Raw genomic sequence first — 20,701 nt, forward strand, 5'->3', positions numbered from 1 at the left:
GAAAACGAGATATTTAGGGTTAATGTTTGTTTCTGTTCTATAAAGTGAAAACTTTAACTTCAAATATCGCGAAAACTACTCGATAGATTTTGTTTATATTTTACCAGTATATGGAGACTAATATTGTCTATAATTGTGTAAATATCTATCGAGCAGAAATCGAATATGTATCATGCAAGGATCGTTTGCGAAAAAATGGTAAAAACTGAAAAAGGAAATAGTTATTCCTGGTTGACCTATATACTGGGCCAAAATCTTGAATGTGGTGGCATCTTCTGTTCGTACCTACCTAAACATAATGGTATTTTCGGCCTATTTTCGTCTTTGTGCAACAGGGTGGATATACTCTCCATTTCCAAATATACGTATTGTGATCCATTTGTAAATGTTCAACTACTTCTGGTAGTGGTTTGCTCCCTACCATTATTTATAAATGGCCCCTTAAATATCTCGTGAAGTATTAGTTCTATTTGTGTGCCATGAATAACCCACTTTAAAGGGTGTTTTGCTTCCTACCATTCCCTTTAAATGGCCCCTTAAATGTCTCGTGAAGTATTAGTTCTATTTGGGTGCCATGAATAACCCACTTTAAAGGGTGGTTTGCTCCCTACCATTACCTATAAATGGCCCCTTAAATATCTCGTGAAGTATTAGTTCTATTTGGGTGGCATGAATAAAGCACTTTTTAAAATACGTACATATATTGTGAAGCAGGTTTTGAAAAGAGGATACTTGAAACATTGATCAATCAAATGACACTTCTTGATCGATCGATTTGGACATAAAACTTTTTATCGAGTCCAATGCTAGCACATAAAAGAAATATCGATTGGGAACATTCTGGAGGTTTTTCTTTTCATGAGTTTAGATGGCTATATGTTACTTCAGATCAATGCTAAATCACCATTTCGAACTTAGAGGACTTCAAAGCTTCTATTTCCGGTCAAAAACCAAAATATAAATTTGCACATATGTAACACTTTCTCTTATGTGGGAGGGGCCAACAAGAAAAAAAAAGGAAAAAGAGAATCATTCTTCGGGAGCTATGACGTCACGCAAGATCATTTTATTTCAGTGAACATGTATTATATTAAATGTAGGGTGTTCACATCACATTAAATCAGCATTAAAAAAAAAAAAAAAATGGCGCCTTCAAAAATGTAAACAAAACCAGCTGTTGTAACCTTCTCATGGGGTAGGTTACACATAAAGAGCGAGTAATGTTTTGGTCTATTGTTTTAATGCGCCTTAAAAAACTATGGCTAGTGATGTTCAGATTGACCTATTCGTAGGCTTTGTTAGAATAGAGAAATTCTTATATTTAAGTATATTTTACTGTGGGTCGTCAGTAAAGTGATGGTAATTGTTAATACATGGTTTAATATAGCAGTTAATCTAGTGCGCATGCTCTTGTGCAGAGTTGGGCAAAAATTTAATCAATTAAAAAACAATTGAATTAAACCGAAATTTAATTTTAATCATGATTAAAATTAAAAAATTTAATCGGCCAAAATTAGTTGATTAAAATTAAATTCACTTTTAATTTAATCGGAATTTAATCAATTAAAATTTTCAATCTTAACTAAAAATTAAGATTAAAATTAAAATTAAATAATCATAATTTTAATTGATTGAATTAAATTCCAAATTTAGTTTTAATCACTTTGGACGATTAAATTTTTTAATTTAATCAAAATTTGAGAGATTAAATTTTTAAAAACAAACATTGCCAATGGTTAAACCAGATTCGGACCAAAGCATCTTTATTCCGCCTAGCTGGTGCCCCTTCTCTATCAATATTATCACCTTTTCCAAACTTGGCACCTTCATTCTACTAGTCTGGTGTCTCATCTATACCATGTTGGTAACTCTCAAGACTTATATAGGACCACCTTACACTCACATTTAACCATGTTTACCACTCACTATACTTAGATAGGACCACCTCACACTCACATTTAACCAAGTTTACCACTCACTAGCCTTAGATAGGACCACCTTACTCTCACATTTCACCATGTTTACCACTCACTAGACTTAGATAGGACCACCTTACACTCACATTTACTCATGTGCAGTGGTTCATAACCTTTTCATAGACGCGGAACACTAACATTAAATAATTTGAAATTCGGTATTTAGCAAGAACTTAAAATTAAATTCAAATTAAAAAAAAGGAACAATTTTTTGTTTTCGTATCTTTCCTAAGTTTCTAAATTTCAATACATTTAAAATTGAAACTTCGCGGAACACTTGGACCATATTCGCGGAACACCGGTTAAGAACCACTGCTTTATATCTTCTACATTTATAGATCTGTGCAGAAAATAACTATAGTTTATGATTGAGAAAAACAAAGTGTACAAGAGAACAAAATTCCATATCAATACGTGGTTCACAGTGGGAGATATAGAACGGTCATAATTTTACAAAATTTCATGACCCAAAAACTTTTCAACCCTTTATATCTTCTACCTTTTTAGATCTGTGCACAAAATAACTATAGTTTATAATTGAGAAAAACAAAGTTTACAAGAGAACAAAATTCCATACCAATACGTGGTTCACAGTGGGAGATATAGAACGGCCATAATTTTACAAAATTTCATGACCCAAAAACTTTTCAACCCTTTATATCTTCTACCTTTTTAGATCTGTGCACAAAATAACTATAGTTTATAATTGAGAAAAACAAAGTTTACAAGAGAACAAAATTCCATACCAATACGTGGTTCACAGTGGGAGATATAGAACGGCCATAATTTTACAAAATTTCATGACCCAAAAACTTTTCAACCCTTTATATCTTCTACCTTTTTAGATCTGTGCACAAAATAACTATAGTTTATAATTGAGAAAAACAAAGTTTACAAGAGAACAAAATTCCATACCAATACGTGGTTCACAGTGGGAGATATAGAACGGTCATAATTTTACAAAATTTCATGACCCAAAAACTTTTCAACCCTTTATATCTTCTACCTTTTTAGATCTGTGCACAAAATAACTATAGTTTATAATTGAGAAAAACAAAGTTTACAAGAGAACAAAATTCCATACCAATACGTGGTTCACAGTGGGAGATATAGAACGGTCATAATTTTACAAAATTTCATGACCCAAAAACTTTTCAACCCTTTATATCTTCTACCTTTTTAGATCTGTGCACAAAATAACTATAGTTTATAATTGAGAAAAACAAAGTTTACAAGAGAACAAAATTCCATACCAATACGTGGTTCACAGTGGGAGATATAGAACGGTCATAATTTTACAAAATTTCATGACCCAAAAACTTTTCAACCCTTTATATCTTCTACCTTTTTAGATCTGTGCACAAAATAACTATAGTTTATAATTGAGAAAAACAAGTTTACAAGAGAACAAAATTCCATACCAATACGTGGTTCACAGTAGGTTCATAGTTGTTTGATTATAGTGAAAAATAAAATAATAACGATTGGTTTGAGCAATACATACACTTGGTTATTATTTGTAACAGTGTGTTACTAAGTGTGGTGGGCTGGAGGTGTGGAACATTGATAGTACAGGTAATGCTTCTGAACTGTATTTCTTTATAACATTCTGTGTATAACTCTTGGACCTTTTTTATAAATAATTTTCCACTATACATTAATTAAAGTACATTAGTTAAATTTTTAAATAAAAATCCCTAAAAGTTCTTATGTCTAAATCTTTAAAGGATTATTTTGATGAGATAGAAAATAAAACACCAGTGAGTTCTGACAAGAGAGAAAATAAAACACCAGTGAGTTCTGACAAGAGGAAAGCTAAACGATCGCGCTCTTCACCAGGTTATTCTGAAGCTCAAAGATCTAAGAAAGGAAGCGCCAAAATTTTGGGAAAGGAGATGGATGAGCAAGTTGGAACAATGTCTCTTAAAGAACTTCTAGTTGAAATGAGCAATCTAATTGACTCGAAGAATCTTGCTAGTAAAAAAGATATTGAAGTTGTGAAAAAGGAGTTATGTGAAATAAAAAAAGAAAATTTAAATTTAAAAGACGAAGTTGTATTATTAAAAGTGGAAATGAAGAAAAGGGATGTTAAACTGGAAATGGTGGAAAATTTTACCAAGAGAAATAATTTAATATTCAAAGGTTTAACAGTAGAAAAAGGCGCTGAAAAGAGTACAATTGAAAATTTTTGCAAAGATGTGTTGGATAAGGATGTGACTAATTGTATTCAAGATGCGTATGCTGTGGGCAAGAAGTACCCTGCAATTAAAGTGGAGTGCGATAGTAAGAAAACGGTAATGGAAATATTAAAAAAATCAGGGAAGTTAAAGGGTACGGGGTACTACATAGACAGAGACTTTGCCTGGCAAACAAGAATGAAGAGGAAAAATCTGTTTCTGTTTAGAAAAGAACTCCTGCAGAAAAATCCAAACTTGAAGGTGCGTATCTTGACCGACAGTATGTTAATTGAGGGGAAGAGATTCAACTGTGATGATACAGGATCACTAAGAGCCATCTGTGAAGAGGACGAGACATGGTTACAGCAACTAATGGAAAGGAAATGAGAAGAATTAGTCTGTCAGGTATATACAACTGGTGAAGAAAATCCTGATTGTAAGTTATGTAATATTTTGTCATATAATGTAGCGGGGCTCAAAAACAAGGTAAAGGATAATTTTTTTATTAACTTTGTGTGCAAATATGATATTATCATTTTATTAGAAACATTTATTGAGGAGAAAGATTTTGCTTTATATAAGGATAGTTTTCTTGATTATAATTTATTCTGGTGCCCAGCAGTAAGAACATCTTTTGGTAGGGCTTCTGGGGGAAAAGTAATAGGTGTAAAAAAGGGAAATGAAAATTTACAAATAAAGTTATTACAAAATTGGGTATCAGTTAAAATAACTACTAGTGATAGAGTTGTATATTTAATGCCAATATATGTAAATTGTTCTAATTGGGAAGAAGAGTATGATGAGTTAGAGAACTTTCTAAATAATAATAATGATTTATCATTTATTTTGATTGGGGACTGGAATGGGAGAATTGGAATTAATCAAGGTACTTTAGATGAAACTGATAAACTGGTTGATAATGTTGTATTAGGTAGAAATTCAAAGGACAAAAACAAAGATGGCAAAGGCACTAAGTTGTTAAAATTATGGGCGGATAACAATCTCATTGTGTTAAATGGAAGAGTGAAGGGTGACATGGGTGGAGAATTTACTTTTTTGGGTACTAGAGGTAATTCTGTAATTGACTATGATGTAATTGACCTTGGGATTCTGAGTATTGTAAATAGTTTTGAGGTGCTCGCGGAGAACTTTTCAGACCATATGCCAATTTCTTTGACAATTTACATAAAAGAAAGACAGTTAGAGGAAAAAGTACTGCCCTTAATTCCTGCTTTTAATTGGTCAAAAAATGATAGATTAACTTTTCAGAATGAATTAAATTCATATTTAAGTGATTCAAACAATGTACAAAATAGAATAGTAGATTTAGATTTTATCAGAAGTGCGGTAAAGTTTTTTGCAGAAACCTAAAGAAATAACGCTGTCTTTAATAAATATAGTTTGAAAGATAAAAAACCGTGGTTTAATTATAACTGCCAGAAATTAAGAAATAAGACCTTTGCACCTGTTTAGGAGGTGTAATAGTGATTTAGTAAAAAACCAATACAGAGAAATCAATAAAAAATACAAAAGTTATATACAGAAGGCACGCCAAGAATATTACATTAAAATTAGTAAAAATTTTACAGAAGTAAATGATACCAAATCATTTTGGAAAATGGTTAAAAAATTTAAAAAGGGCAATTTTCAGTATGCCCCACAAATTAAAGCAACAGAATGGGTTGAATATTTCCGGTCGCTCTTCAATCCACCAATCATATGTGATCGAATGATATTTGTAGAACCACGTTATGAAGATGAATACTTGGACTCTCCAATTGAATTACCTGAATTAGAACAAGTTTTACATAAAGCTAAAAATAATAAAGCCCCGGGGCTTGACAGAATTACGTATGAATATTATAAAAACGCACCTGATTCATTTTTGAAATTAATAGTAGAAGCTTTTAATAATCTAAAAGAGAACGGAAATTTACCGGATAATTGTAAAACATCTATAGTTTTTCCATTACATAAAAAAGGAGATCGGGATTTGATTACTAATTACAGAGGTATATCATTCATAGATACAATAATGAAGTTGTATACCGGGATATTGACAAATAGATTGACGGAATGGCTAGAGAATGGCGGCCGGTTGTACGAAGGGCAGTGCGGTTTTAGGAGACGATACTCAACAATGGACAATTTGTTTACTCTAACAAATATTATTCAATATTACATTCAAGATAAAAATAAAAGAGTCTATTGTTTTTTTATCGATTTCAGAGCTGCTTTTGATTCGGTAGATCGCTATTCACTTTTCATAAAACTGTTTAATCTGGGGGTATCCGCCAAATTCGTAAATGCAATAAAAGCATTATATGAACAAACAAATGCAGTAGTTTGGCTGAAAAACGGAGTATCTGACTCATTTAACACAAATGTGGGTGTAAAGCAAGGTTGCCTCTTGAGCCCCTTATTATTTTCTATTTATTTAAACGATTTAGCTGAATATGTTGGCGGTGGCTTAAAGGTTGGAAATATTAAAATTGGCACCCTTCTGTTCGCGGATGATGTAGTGTTAATTGCTGATCACCCGTTTATTATGAAAGAAATGATAAAAAAGCTAGAAATGTATTCAGATTTATGGAAATTAACTGTAAGTATGAAAAAATCTAAAATGATGGTGTTTAAAAAGAATACAGGAAAATTAAAAAGAATTGAGAGGTGGTACTTTAGAGGAGAACCTGTAGAAATTGTAAATAACTATAAGTATTTGGGGATAACGCTAACGCCACAACTGAGATATACAAACTACTTAAATGAAAAATATAAAGCGGCGAAAAAAGCCATTAATTGTATTTGGTCTGGCATTTTTATGAATGATTATATACCATTTTCAAAAAAACTGCAAATTTTCGATTCAATAGTTTTGGCATCTATGTGCTATGGTTGTCAGATATGGGGATACAATATTTACGAACAGTTGGAAAAAATTCAAAGGTTCTTTTTGAAGAAAATACTCAGGATCCCAAGTGTCACTCCTAACTATGTTTTATACTTAGAAACTGGAAAGGATTTGTTTTTTACAAAGTCTTTCAGCTACATGTTAAGTATATATTAAAAATATGTGATTATGATGATAAAAGGTTTCCAAAAATTGTGGCTAAATTAATTATTAGGGAGAAAGTGTCATGGTTTGGTGAGTGGCTGAATTTAGCAAATAAATATAAATGTAATCTAGACAGTCCTTTCATTTCTAAAAGCAGATGGGGAAAACAAATAGATGATATTGTTGAGATAATGAAAAAATCTTTTCGTCAGGAATTCATTAGAAAAGCTCAACAATCGCAATACCATAAATTATACCAAGAACTACTACCCATAGAAAATAATCACTATATTAATAATAAAAAAATAGATTTTATTAGAACAATAGTTAAAGTTAAAGGAGAACTCCTAAACCTAAATTATAAACCGTGGTTATCAGATAGGGTCTACCTATGTTCACTCTGTAATAAGAAAGAATTCGAGGATACTGTACATTTTATGACTGCCTGTCCAACGCTAGGTTTTATCAGAAAAGCCTTTTTTGGAAAATCTGTAATAACAAAAGAAAAATTAATAAAAGTTTTAAAATCCGATCAACTCAGTAGTATATATATGTATACAAAAAATGCTTTAGAGTACAGAAATTGGTTGGTAGAGCAGTTCAATTATTGAGTGTACGTTGGTGTGTGTGAGTGTATGTGTTGTACTGGATTCTATATAATTAAACAAAATAAATATGTTCATTTAGGAAAACAAAACAAAGAAAGGTCAAATTCCTGGCAGACGGTTGTTTGCAACCATTGTCAGATTGCTTTATATTCTTTAAGAAATATAATTTTGAGTTTAATAAGTTAAAAGAGTTTATTTTGTAATTTAATTTGTAAAAGTTTCTTTTTTTTTATGTAAATAAAGCATATTCATTCATTCATTCATTCATAGAACGGCCATAATTTTACAAAATTTCATGACCCAAAAAATTTGCAACTCTTTATATCTTCTACATTTATAGATCTGTGCACAAAATAACAATAGTTTATAATTGAGAAAAACAAAGTGTACAAGAGAACAAAATTTCATACGAATACGTGGTTCACAGTCGGAGATATAGAACGGCCATAATCTTACAGAATTTCATGACCCAAAAAATTTTCAACCCTTTATATCTTCTACATTTATAGATCTGAGCACAAAATAACTATAGTTTATAATTGAGAAAAACAAAGTGTACAAGAGAACAAAATTTCATACGAATACGTTGTTTACAGTCGGAGATATAGAACGGCCATAATCTTACAGAATTTCATGACCCAAAAAATTTTCAACCCTTTATATCTTCTACATTTATAGATCTGAGCACAAAATAACTATAGTTTATAATTGAGAAAAGCAAAGTGCACAAGAGAACAAAATTTCATACGAATACCTTGTTTACAGTCGGAGATATAGAACGGCCATAATCTTACAGAATTTCATGACCCAAAAAATTTTCAACCCTTTATATCTTCTACATTTATAGATCTGAGCACAAAATAACTATAGTTTATAATTGAGAAAAACAAAGTGTACAAGAGAACAAAATTTCATACGAATACGTGGTTCACAGTCGGAGATATAGAACGGCCATAATCTTACAGAATTTCATGACCCAAAAAATTTTCAACTCTTTATATCTTCTACATTTATAGATCTGTGCACAAAATAACTATAGTTTATAATTGAGAAAAACAAAGTGTACAAGAGAACAAAATTTCATACGAATTCGTTGTTTACAGTCGGAGATATAGAACGGCCATAATCTTACAGAATTTCATGACCCAAAAAATTTTCAACCCTTTATATCTTCTACATTTATAGATCTGAGCACAAAATAACTATAGTTTATAATTGAGAAAAACAAAGTGTACAAGCGAACAAAATTTCATACGAATACGTGGTTAACAGTCGGAGATACAGAACGGCCATAATCTTACAGAATTTCATGACCCAAAAAATTTTCAACCCTTTATATCTTCTACATTTATAGATCTGAGCACAAAATAACTATAGTTTATAATTGAGAAAAACAAAGTGTACAAGAGACCAAAATTTCATACGAATACGTGGTTCACAGTCGGAGATATAGAACGGCCATAATCTTACAGAATTTCATGACCCAAAAAATTTTCAACTCTTTATATCTTCTACATTTATAGATCTGTGCACAAAATAACTATAGTTTATAATTGAGAAAAACAAAGTGTACAAGAGAACAAAATTTCATACGAATACGTGGTTCACAGTCGGAGATATAGAACGGCCATAATCTTACAGAATTTCATGACCCAAAAAATTTTCAACCCTTTATATCTTCTACATTTATAGATCTGAGCACAAAATAACTATAGTTTATAATTGAGAAAAACAAAGTGTACAAGCGAACAAAATTTCATACGAATACGTGGTTCACAGTCGGAGATATAGAACGGCCATAATCTTACAGAATTTCATGACCCAATAAATTTTCAACCCTTTATATCTTCTACATTTATAGATCTGAGCACAAAATAACTATAGTTTATAATTGAGAAAAACAAAGTGTACAAGAGAACAAAATTTCATACGAATACGTGGTTCACAGTCGGAGATATAGAACGGCCATAATCTTACAGAATTTCATGACCCAAAAAATTTTCAACCCTTTATATCTTCTACCTTTTTAGATCTGTGCACAAAATAACTATAGTTTATAATTGAGAAAAACAAAGTTTACAAGAGAACAAAATTTCATACGAATACGTGGTTCACAGTCGGAGATATAGAACGGCCATAATCTTACAGAATTTCATGACCCAATAAATTTTCAACCCTTTATATCTTCTACATTTATAGATCTGAGCACAAAATAACTATAGTTTATAATTGAGAAAAACAAAGTGTACAAGAGAACAAAATTTCATACGAATACGTGGTTCACAGTCGGAGATATAGAACGGCCATAATCTTACAGAATTTCATGACCCAAAAAATTTTCAACCCTTTATATCTTCTACCTTTTTAGATCTGTGCACAAAATAACTATAGTTTATAATTGAGAAAAACAAAGTTTACAAGAGAACAAAATTTCATACGAATACGTGGTTCACAGTCGGAGATATAGAACGGCCATAATCTTACAGAATTTCATGACCCAAAAAATTTTCAACCCTTTATATCTTCTACATTTATAGATCTGAGCACAAAATAACTATAGTTTATAATTGAGAAAAACAAAGTGTACAAGCGAACAAAATTTCATACGAATACGTGGTTCACAGTCGGAGATATAGAACGGCCATAATCTTACAGAATTTTATGACCCAATAAATTTTCAACCCTTTATATCTTCTACATTTATAGATCTGAGCACAAAATAACTATAGTTTATAATTGAGAAAAACAAAGTGTACAAGAGAACAAAATTTCATACGAATACGTGGTTCACAGTCGGAGATATAGAACGGCCATAATCTTACAGAATTTCATGACCCAAAAAATTTTCAACCCTTTATATCTTCTACCTTTTTAGATCTGTGCACAAAATAACTATAGTTTATAATTGAGAAAAACAAAGTTTACAAGAGAACAAAATTTCATACGAATACGTGGTTCACAGTTGGAGATATAGAACGGCCATAATCTTACAGAATTTCATGACCCAATAAATTTTCAACCCTTTATATCTTCTACATTTATAGATCTGAGCACAAAATAACTATAGTTTATAATTGAGAAAAACAAAGTGTACAAGAGAACAAAATTTCATACGAATACGTGGTTCACAGTCGGAGATATAGAACGGCCATAATCTTACAGAATTTCATGACCCAAAAAATTTTCAACCCTTTATATCTTCTACATTTATAGATCTGAGCACAAAATAACTATAGTTTATAATTGAGAAAAACAAAGTGTACAAGAGAACAAAATTTCATACGAATACGTTTTTTACAGTCGGAGATATAGAACAGCCATAATCTTACAGAATTTCATGACCCAAAAAATTTTCAACCCTTTATATCTTCTACATTTATAGATCTGAGCACAAAATAACTATAGTTTGTAATTGAGAAAAACAAAGTGTACAAGAGACCAAAATTTCATACGAATACGTGTTTCACAGTCGGAGATATAGAACGGCCATAATCTTACAGAATTTCATGACCCAAAAAAATTTCAACCCTTTATATCTTCTACATTTATAGATCTGAGCACAAAATAACTATAGTTTATAATTGAGAAAAACAAAGTGTACAAGAGAACAAAATTTCATACGAATACGTGGTTCACAGTCGGAGATATAGAACGGCCATAATCTTACAGAATTTCATGACCCAAAAAATTTTCAACCCTTTATATCTTCTACATTTATAGATCTGAGCACAAAATAACTATAGTTTATAATTGAGAAAAACAAAGTGTACAAGAGAACAAAATTTCATACGAATACGTTGTTTACAGTCGGAGATATAGAACGGCCATAATCTTACAGAATTTCATGACCCAAAAAATTTCCAACCCTTTATATCTTCTACCTTTTTAGATCTGTGCACAAAATAACTATAGTTTATAATTGAGAAAAACAAAGTGTACAAGAGAACAAAATTTCATACGAATACGTGGTTCACAGTCGGAGATATAGAACGGCCATAATCTTACAGAATTTCATGACCCAAAAAATTTTCAACCCTTTATATCTTCTACATTTATAGATCTGAGCACAAAATAACTATAGTTTATAATTGAGAAAAACAAAGTGTACAAGAGAACAAAATTTCATACGAATACGTGGTTCACAGTCTGAGATATAGAACGGCCATAATCTTACAGAATTTCATGACCCAAAAAATTTTCAACCCTTTATATCTTCTACATTTATAGATCTGAGCACAAAATAACTATAGTTTATAATTGAGAAAAACAAAGTGTACAAGAGAACAAAATTTCATACGAATACGTTTTTTACAGTCGGAGATATAGAACAGCCATAATCTTACAGAATTTCATGACCCAAAAAATTTTCAATCCTTTATATCTTCTACATTTATAGATCTGAGCACAAAATAACTATAGTTTGTAATTGAGAAAAACAAAGTGTACAAGCGAACAAAATTTCATACGAATACGTGGTTCACAGTCGGAGATATAGAACGGCCATAATCTTACAGAATTTCATGACCCAAAAAAGTTTCAACCCTTTATATCTTCTACATTTATAGATCTGAGCACAAAATAACTATAGTTTATAATTGAGAAAAACAAAGTGTACAAGAGACCAAAATTTCATACGAATACGTGGTTCACAGTCGGAGATATAGAACGGCCATAATCTTACAGAATTTCATGACCCAAAAAATTTTCAACCCTTTATATCTTCTACCTTTTTAGATCTGTGCACAAAATAACTATAGTTTATAATTGAGAAAAACAAAGTTTACAAGAGAACAAAATTTCATACGAATACGTGGTTCACAGTCGGAGATATAGAACGGCCATAATCTTACAGAATTTCATGACCCAAAAAATTTTCAACTCTTTATATCTTCTACATTTATAGATCTGTGCACAAAATAACTATAGTTTATAATTGAGAAAAACGAAGTGTACAAGAGAACAAAATTTCATACGAATACGTGGTTCACAGTCGGAGATATAGAACGGCCAAAATCTTACAGAATTTCATGACCCAAAAAATTTTCAACCCTTTATATCTTCTACATTTATAGATCTGAGCACAAAATAACTATAGTTTATAATTGAGAAAAACAAAGTGTACAAGCGAACAAAATTTCATACGAATACGTGGTTCACAGTTGGAGATATAGAACGGCCATAATCTTACAGAATTTCATGACCCAAAAAATTTTCAACCCTTTATATCTTCTACATTTATAGATCTGAGCACAAAATAACTATAGTTTATAATTGAGAAAAACAAAGTGTACAAGAGAACAAAATTTCATACGAATACGTGGTTCACAGTCGGAGATATAGAACGGCCATAATCTTACAGAATTTCATGACCCAAAAAATTTTCAACCCTTTATATCTTCTACATTTATAGATCTGAGCACAAAATAACTATACTTTATAATTGAGAAAAACAAAGTGTACAAGAGAACAAAATTTCATACGAATACGTGGTTCACAGTCGGAGATATAGAACGGCCATAATCTTACAGAATTTCATGACCCAAAAAATTTTCAACCCTTTATATCTTCTACATTTATAGATCTGAGCACAAAATAACTATAGTTTATAATTGAGAAAAACAAAGTGTACAAGAGAACAAAATTTCATACGAATAAGTTGTTTACAGTCGGAGATATAGAACGGCCATAATCTTACAGAATTTCATGACCCAAAAAATTTTCAACCGTTTATATCTTCTACATTTATAGATCTGAGCACAAAATAACTATAGTTTATAATTGAGAAAAACAAAGTGTACAAGCGAACAAAATTTCATACGAATACGTGGTTCACAGTCGGAGATATAGAACGGCCATAATCTTACAGAATTTCATGACCCAAAAAATTTTCAACCCTTTATATCTTCTACCTTTTTAGATCTGTGCACAAAATAACTATAGTTTATAATTGAGAAAAACAAAGTTTACAAGAGAACAAAATTTCATACGAATACGTGGTTCACAGTCGGAGATATAGAACGGCCATAATCTTACAGAATTTCATGACCCAAAAAATTTTCAACTCTTTATATCTTCTACATTTATAGATCTGTGCACAAAATAACTATAGTTTATAATTGAGAAAAACAAAGTGTACAAGAGAACAAAATTTCATACGAATACGTGGTTCACAGTCGGAGATATAGAACGGCCATAATCTTACAGAATTTCATGACCCAAAAAATTTTCAACCCTTTATATCTTCTACCTTTTTAGATCTGTGCACAAAATAACTATAGTTTATAATTGAGAAAAACAAAGTGTACAAGCGAACAAAATTTCATACGAATACGTGGTTCACAGTCGGAGAAATAGAACGGCCATAATTTTACAAAATTTGATGACCCAAAAAATTTTCAACTCTTTATATCTTCTACCTTTTTAGATCTGTGCACAAAATAACTATAGTTTATAATTGAGAAAAACAAAGTGTACAAGCGAACAAAATTTCATACGAATACGTGGTTCACAGTCGGAGATATAGAACGGCCATAATCTTACAGAATTTCATGACCCAAAAAATTTTCAACCCTTTATATCTTCTACATTTATAGATCTGTGCACAAAATAACTATAGTTTATAATTGAGAAAAACAAAGTGTACAAGAGAACAAAATTTCATACGAATACGTGGTTCACAGTCGGAGATATAGAACGGCCATAATCTTACAGAATTTCATGACCCAAAAATTTTTTAACCCTTTATATCTTCTACATTTATAGATCTGAGCACAAAATAACTATAGTTTATAATTGAGAAAAACAAAGTGTACAAGAGAACAAAATTTCATACGAATACGTGGTTCACAGTCGGAGATATAGAACGGCCATAATCTTACAGAATTTCATGACCCAAAAAATTTTCAACCCTTTATATCTTCTACATTTATAGATCTGAGCACAAAATAACTATAGTTTATAATTGAGAAAAACAAAGTGTACAAGAGAACAAAATTTCATACGAATACGTGGTTCACAGTCGGAGATATAGAACGGCCATAATCTTACAGAATTTCATGACCAAAAAAAATTTCAACCCTTTATATCTTCTACATTTATAGATCTGAGCACAAAATAACTATAGTTTATAATTGAGAAAAACAAAGTGTACAAGAGAACAAAATTTCATACGAATACGTTGTTTACAGTCGGAGATATAGAACGGCCATAATCTTACAGAATTTCATGACCCAAAAAATTTTCAACCCTTTATATCTTCTACCTTTTTAGATCTGTGCACAAAATAACTATAGTTTATAATTGAGAAAAACAAAGTGTACAAGAGAACAAAATTTCATACGAATACGTGGTTCACAGTCGGAGATATAGAACGGCCATAATCTTACAGAATTTCATGACCCAAAAAATTTTCAACCCTTTATATCTTCTACATTTATAGATCTGAGCACAAAATAACTATAGTTTATAATTGAGAAAAACAAAGTGTACAAGAGAACAAAATTTCATACGAATACGTGGTTCACAGTCGGAGATATAGAACGGCCATAATCTTACAGAATTTCATGACCCAAAAAATTTTCAACCCTTTATATCTTCTACATTTATAGATCTGAGCACAAAATAACTATAGTTTATAATTGAGAAAAACAAAGTGTACAAGAGAACAAAATTTCATACGAATACGTGGTTCACAGTCGGAGATATAGAACGGCCATAATCTTACAGAATTTCATGACCCAAAAAATTTGAACCCTTTATATCAGTGGTTCTTAACCTTTTCATAGTCGCGAAACCCAATTATATGTATATATTTTTCTCGCGGAACACTAACATTAAATAATTTGAAATTCGGTATTTAGCAAGAACTTAAAATTAAATTGAAATTAAGAATAAAAGGAACAATTGTTTGTTTTCGTATCTTTCCTAAGTTTCTAAATTTCAATACATTTAAAATTGAAATTTCGCGGAACACTTGGACCATATTCGCGGAACACCGGTTAAGAACCGCTGGTCTAGAGACTCGTGAAGAAGTCCAAGTCTACAAAAATTAACCGAAAAGTATTTATTGAAGACGCTCAGAAAAATGGCCTCGCCAAAACGTGGTTCGAACCATTGGTTGAAAAGCCATAAAAGTGGATGATTAAATTAGTTTGATTAACGATTGAAATGGAACTAATTCGGTGATTAAAATTAAAGTTCAATTTAATTCTCAGATTTAATCATAATTTTTTTAGTTTGATTAAATTAGTTTGATTAACGATTAAATCTGAAATTTAATTGATTAAATAACTGTCATATGATTAAAATTACGATTAAATTCGCCGATTAAATTCTGATTAAAATTAAAAATAAATTTAATCAATTAAAAAATTTAATCAATTAAATTTAGAATTTAATTGTTTTTTTAATCAGTGCCCAACTCTGCTCTTGTGTACTGCTTTCCTCATTTTTTCTGCTGTGTACGATATATTTTAAATAAGTCTGATTCTATATAAATCTACATGTTTGCTTAATGAAAGTAAGCAGATTATTCTCATCGAATTCATTTGCATAGCTAAGTTTAGAAATATTTGAATGGGAATGAAGGATAATTGCTTACTTCCGGTCGCATTGGGCCGGGTACACTTGATTCATATACAGGTTTGAATGAGCTATTTGTGGCAAAACTATCAGGTAAGCGTTGAATCGTGAAGGTCATCTTGGTGAGCGTAGTTTCTGTCGCTACTGTATACGTTACTTCCTCTTTTTTTAAATCATATATTCCGCTTTTACTATCGATTATTACCAGATCCGTCTTTTTCAAAATAAACATTGACTATAATATAAACCTTTCAAGACACCTCTGTTATTTAGCCGATTGAGTGACTCCAATACTATCGATGATGTCATATCACTTTGTCACATATGTAAAGTTTCTAAAAGTCCTCCCGCCAGCTGTCAGGATGGACTTTCTTGTTTTGAAATAAAAATACTTTGTGGGCTCCCCTCCACTACTTCATAATTGAGGATGTTGAACTGTCAGTTTCTTTCCCAACCTTTCCAAGTCACAGGTAGCTAATTATTCTTATACTTTAGACGATAGAAAGTAGTATGTTGTTGATTTCTTTGAATAAAATCAGCCTTTAGAGAGAAGAATGACTGCCAGAGAGAGTAAAACAAGATGTGACTCTCTCACGATCTTCTCTTACTGAATTTTAAAGAGTCAAGGAAGTTTCAGTAAGAGTCAGTAAGTTTGAATAAAGCAGGAAATGAAAAACAAATTGAATGCTATATTTCCTCGTAACTGGAAATAAGAAAAAATAATCAAAACCATTTTCTTGAATTGCAAGGATTCTGAAAATGAGTTAATACCTGCTCGAAACCAGACTTCCTATAGTTAGAGGAAGTAAGTACTTAACGAAGTCGTTACAACATCTCAGCAAAGAATACGTAGTACCACTATACCGATGTATATTGTGAAGGTAAGGTGACGCATGTTGGCTGTACATGAGTAGTGGAATAAGCAAGCAATACTTACTTAACAATGCCATGACGTCATTAACAAGTCTGCCACACGCTGATTATATCTGCACGCATGCTTTTTTTTTTTTTTTTAGTGTACTGGCAACATTGTTTTACTTCGGAGTTTGAAGATCTCTTCTTCTTCGGTATATATTAGTCTTACTGCCATATTAAAGTTGGAAATTGACCTTGAATTTTGGTACGAACAGAATACACGGCATGATTTATAACCTCCCCAAGCACCAATCAACATACATCTTCCAATGTACAGCCATATCAAATCAGATTCACCTCACAAGTATCAATAATCACTTGCCGAGTCTTTATTATTGTATTTTAATACTGCATGATTAAAAAAAAGTAAAAGTAAAGTAATCGCCTATTTTTTCAAGAAACAAACTGCTGAAGTCCCTACGACGGTGGAGAAACGGGAGGCATTGAGAAGAAAGGCTGCTCTGCCGACAAAAAAAGGGGGAAAAGTACTGCTGAAAAAGAAAAGGAAGGACAGTTCATCTTCATCATCCTCCGCTCCCGATAATTTGGTAATGACCAGTGGTGAGTGTGACATTGAAGAGGAGGACGATGATTTTTGTATTGAGTGTAAAGGATATTTTTGTGATAGGAAGGGCCCAAAATGCGATTGGCTTCAATGCATAACATGCAAGAGATGGCTACATGAAATTTGCATTGCAAAAAATGTTAAAAATTAAACAAAAAATGTCTTTTGTTCAGTGTTTAATGAGAATATTTTGCTGTTTACCTAACATTAAATTTGTAATTTTTTCTTTCTCAATTTATATCTTAAGTTATTGTTGCATCTTCCCACGCATCAACTGGCATCTTCCCCATATGATGGGGGAAGATGCCAGTTTTGACAAATTTCATTCAAATGCATTTTTATCGGTTTTGCATTTAATTAAATATACTAATATATATATGTAATTAAAGAGGAAAAAACAACCTGGACGTTGATACATTTGGTGTTTTTTTTCGATAACCCAGTTTCCTACAAAACGGAAATAAGTGTTAAGTGTGGCATCTTCCTCCCACTTACCTTACATTTTATTTTGGACAGGCTGAAGAGCCACACAATTTGGATAAAAGAACCGCATGCGGCTCACGAGCCGCGGGTTGCCGATCCCTGCACTAAACCATCTGAGCATGGCGGATCTAGCCTATAACCGCCTAACATACTTTACTATAAATTTCTCAAATTAACTATTAAATAAAATGCAAGACCTAGACCAGTACCGCAATACATAATAGCTTTACTGGTCTCGCCTCTAACCGCTCGGCTACCTTGTGGCACCTAACTTGCATGATCATATTTTGCAGTTTTCTCTTTTTCAATGCGCAGCGTCATGTATACAACCACCTTTGAGATGGTATCTCCAGATAAAAGTTCCACCCGCCGGAAATAGAACAGAACTTCCGATTGCCCAAATTGGCGCTTACGCTGTTGCCACCTACTCATACTTTAATATCAATTTTTGGTACTCCGGAGACCGCACATTACCGCAAGACTTCCGGGGAAAATTAAAATTTACTTCTATTTTTTTTTTTAAAGACATTTTCCTTTTTTTATTGGAAGGTACAAAAAATCCTGGCTTTTGGCCAATCGCAATGTAGAACAGATCCAGGATTTCACTGTGTCCACCTGATGGTGTACAGTACGTCTGTCAGTCCATAACTGTGAGATAGATTTAATTAGTTCAAAGCAACTCTCTTTTCACGTATTGTAATAAACAGGTTCTATTTTATCGCATTGTTTTGTGATAAAATATTGTATTATTGTTTGGTATTTGTTTGTTCCATTGAGTCAGCCCGAACTAACAGGAAATGGATATCATACTGCCGAAAATAACATTTTGTTCTCTCTTTTGGGTAATTTATTAATGAGAATTTCCTCTTTTATTTTTTTAAAAAAAAACAAAACATTTCCGTTGCTTTGTTGCAGTTTGTGTAGTAAATAATCGATTTCACCGCTTATAAATGTAATTGTGATAATTTTGTAATGTCTTTTAACACCGTGTCTATAATTAATTTTACTTTATTTATTATTAATTTTAGGGAAATATTCTGTTGCCATGGTTTCCTTTGTTATGGTAAAAGCGAATTCTTTTTTGTGACATAACTCTACTAGATGAGCGGGAATTGATGTATATTTTGGACCAAAAAAATGACTAAAAGTTCAATTCTATTGCTCGGAGAAAATCTATAATAGAATGGGGGTTTGAAATCCATCTTGATAGATTTACTTTTCTTAAATCGCAAGTGCTGGACCATGAACATCAGGTTCTATCTAAAGATCCTGACTGACGAGTACTTGAGATCACTGTAGTTCCGCTGGAGGTATCTTCTTTCGCATCTAGATAGCGCTGGTGTAACTGGGTCCAGGAGATTAACTTAGTTTTCTTAGTACTCTAGTGCAAGGATGAGCAACACGCGGCCCGCCAAGCATTTCTAAAATTGAATTTATTTTATCGACTTTCTGCCATCAATATATTGTTATAAAATTAATTATAATAAAATGGTAGTACATACTAAACCGAAACATTTTTTTATGGCGAGTTACTTGTCGACGACGTTTTTAAACATGCAATACGAACGCGCCGCGTCTGCGCGATTTTTTTGTGACGAGATACACACTTGTCGGTGACTTGTTCAAACATGCAATACGGACGTTTCGTAAATTATTAATAAGAGTTAATCTATGTGCGGCCCGCCCAAAAAAAATTTAAATTTAAATTGGCCCATTGATTAAAAAGGTTGCTCACCCCTGCTCTAGTGGAATGGACTACGTAGCGTTTTAACCGTTCATGTAAACATTACAAATGGCGACCTCGAAAATAAGTCAGAAGCTTGAAGAGGTTGTTTTTTTAATTTTAACCCCGTTTATATGCAGTTATAATAAACTTTATTAATTATAAGGTGACTTATATTAAATATATATATATAATTTATTTTTTATATTACATATTCAAGGAGTATTTATAAAATTTACGTTTAAATAAAATTGAAATGTCTTTTGTGGCAACAGTAGGATATTTATTAATGCAACGTAATAATGCTTTAGAAAGTTCTTCATCTAGTTCCGATGAAAAGTGGAATGCAATTTTACAAAATCGCAATGGTGGAAAGCGAAAACTTAGGCCACGTATTATTAACTATCAAAGTGTAATTGGTCGTTATTCAGTGATTTAGTAATTAAAGGGATAAGTAATTTTTCATTTTATTATTATTTTTTTTAGACTTTCGAGAAACACATTCAATTATTTACATAAGATAATACTTTCATTTACCTAATATAATTTTTTGGGTCGCCATCTTTTTTCTTTTAAAAATTGCGCCAAATTTCTGAACGCTCACTTCGACCCAGCTCCT

The 20,701-nt window shown here is 31.7% G+C and overlaps 1 protein-coding gene across 6 annotated transcripts in view; it reads left to right on the forward strand.

The window, feature by feature from the left end:
• LOC141446688 (sodium-coupled monocarboxylate transporter 1) overlaps positions 1–20,701 on the forward strand; it is a 69,751-nt gene that overhangs the window by 15,576 nt on the left and 33,474 nt on the right. The window contains exon 2 of one of the 6 annotated variants that reach the window (XM_074113351.1): positions 17,710–17,872. The exons of the other annotated variants lie outside the window; for them this stretch is intronic. The gene's annotated coding sequence lies outside the window, so the exon portion shown is untranslated. The remainder of the gene's footprint in view (positions 1–17,709; positions 17,873–20,701) is intronic. 6 annotated transcript variants of the gene reach the window in all.

Source organism: Rhodnius prolixus, unplaced genomic scaffold (assembly GCF_049639745.1).
Source record: "Rhodnius prolixus isolate KJV_2025 unplaced genomic scaffold, Rpr scaffold_7, whole genome shotgun sequence".
Lineage (NCBI taxonomy): Eukaryota > Metazoa > Arthropoda > Insecta > Hemiptera > Reduviidae > Rhodnius > Rhodnius prolixus.